The 2,350-nt window shown below is 20.5% G+C and overlaps 1 pseudogene; it reads right to left on the bottom strand.

Annotated features, from left to right (window-relative positions):
* Positions 1-1,672: 1,672 nt before the first annotated feature.
* The window catches only part of LOC116186069, a 2,932-nt pseudogene continuing 2,254 nt past the window's right edge, over positions 1,673-2,350 (bottom strand).

Genomic DNA, 2,350 nt, shown 5'->3' on the forward strand with positions numbered 1-2,350 from the left:
TTAATATTTTATTGTATGTAAGTCTGTGCATAGAGATAGAATAAATGTAAAATTTAAAAGAAATTTCATTTTTTTTTTTTTTTTTTTTTGCTACCGATTCTAATACTGGGATTATATTATTTTCTCTTACAAAATTTTTTTAGGTCATAGAATTCAATAAATGGCTGTAAAATTTAAAAGGAGTTTCATTTTTTTTTTTTTTTTTTTTTGCTACCGATTCTAATACTGGGATTATATTATTTTCTCTTACAAAATTTTTTTAGGTCATAGAATTCAATAAATGGCTGTAAAATTTAAAAGGAGTTTCATTTTTTTTTTTTTTTTTTTTTGCTACCGATTCTAATACTGGGATTATATTATTTTCTCTTACAAAATTTTTTTAGGTCATAGAATACAATAAATGTCTGTAAAATTTAAAAGGAGTTTCATTTTTTTTTTTTTTTACTATTAATTCTAACATTAAAAGTATTATTGTAAATATATTGTTTTCCCTTAAAAAATTTCTCTATTTCTCCATTGCGAAGAATCCTGTAATAGAGAAGCATTGTTTCATCAGAATATCGCTATTGATCCAATTTTGATAGATGAAAATTTTAAAGAATCATCATTTAAGTTCTAGTTGGAAGGAATATAATCCATTCTACTTTTTTTTCTTTTTGGTCTGTTATTTTTTTAAAGTTCTCTGTGCAATGATAGTTTTCTATCTTACTAATGATATTTTTTTATATAAATCTGTTATTTATTAATTTCTTATAGAAATCATTCCGATAAAGAGTTAATACTTATTATAAAAACTTTTATTTTACAAAATGTTTCTTGAGTCCAGTATATAATTGAGTTTAGAATTTCGATTATTCAAGTTACTATTTCAAAATCTTAATGGTATGCAAAATTGTCTGTTTATCAGTGTATTGTATTATAAATGTGTTTTTTTAATGTACAATAAAGTACTAAGTTTATGGACAATAACTCATTCCAGTTAGATTTCTTGTAAGAAAGGATTATTAGCTTCCAAAAAGTACCTTCCGACATATAACATTTCCAAAATAAACTATTCTAATTTATGTAAATTCCATGATATTATTGAAATCTTCTAATCATAATCTAAATATTATCAATTTCTCATTTAATCAAAATGACATCCTTCGAATGTTTCCAAAGACAAGATGAGACATAAGATGCAACAAAAACATCATATTTCACTATCTCTATATATGTGTTATATCGTATGCCACTTCTTCTGGAACTTCCGATTAAAACAATCAATAAAACAAGAATTTTTTTCATTGTTCTAGTTATGAAATGATTGAATCCAACAATTCAATTTTTTTTTTTTTTTTTAATATGGAGAATAAAACAGCCTGACCTCTGAGAGAGTAGGAGAGAGGGAAGTCAGAGTAATTTCAGACTTTTACCCAAAATCACTCATTTTAATGCCTGCGAAGAGCATCAGGAATTTTTAACAAACATTTCCGATTTAATCCATCGCGCCTTATTTGCTTAGGTCTCTGAAAGATGGGGAATGAAAATGGCATTAACTTTTGAATTATAATTTAAAAATATATTAAAATTGTCAATGCTTATTATTTTCTATATCCTACACAAAAAAGTAGAAAAATATTTCATATATATTTTTAATAACATTTAAATATATTTATATAAAATTTAAAATTTAAATATAATAAATATTTGATAAATTTTTACCTTTCTCCAAAGATAATTTGATATCTATAATTTTTTTTTATAGTTTCCTCTTCTTCCTATAATGAAAAACAAAATGTGAAGAAAAAATCTAACCATTATATATTTTTCTTCCTTTATCAAAATCAAAAATATAAAATATAAAAAAAGAAAATTAATTACAAATTATTGAAATAATATAAATTAGATGTATCATGAAAGCCTTAAAAAATTAAAAATATTAAATAATATTTACTAAAGTTAATAATTTATTTAAAAAACTGTATTAAAATTATTTTTCTACTTAATTATTGTTTTTTTAGTATTTTAAAATTAATTTTTAGAAATTTAAAACTAATTTTTAGAAATAAATACTTTATTAATTAGTAGTATCAACATGGATTAATGAATCAATATTTTCTTGCACTCTATTAAGAGGAGATGAGCTTGAGATGAAATTATTACAAAATTATATATTACAAAATTATTTATTAATTTTATTAATAAATTATTAATATTTTTAATCTATTATGAATTTCATTAATAATTATATTAATTATTATTAATTGTTAATTATTAATTATATTAATTATAGTTACATTAATTATTAATAAAATTATTTTATATTAATTACATATTACATATGTTATTTTATTTTTATATAATATAA

This window comes from Apis dorsata, unplaced genomic scaffold (assembly GCF_000469605.1).
Source record: "Apis dorsata unplaced genomic scaffold, Apis dorsata 1.3 scaffold_406, whole genome shotgun sequence".
NCBI lineage: Eukaryota > Metazoa > Arthropoda > Insecta > Hymenoptera > Apidae > Apis > Apis dorsata.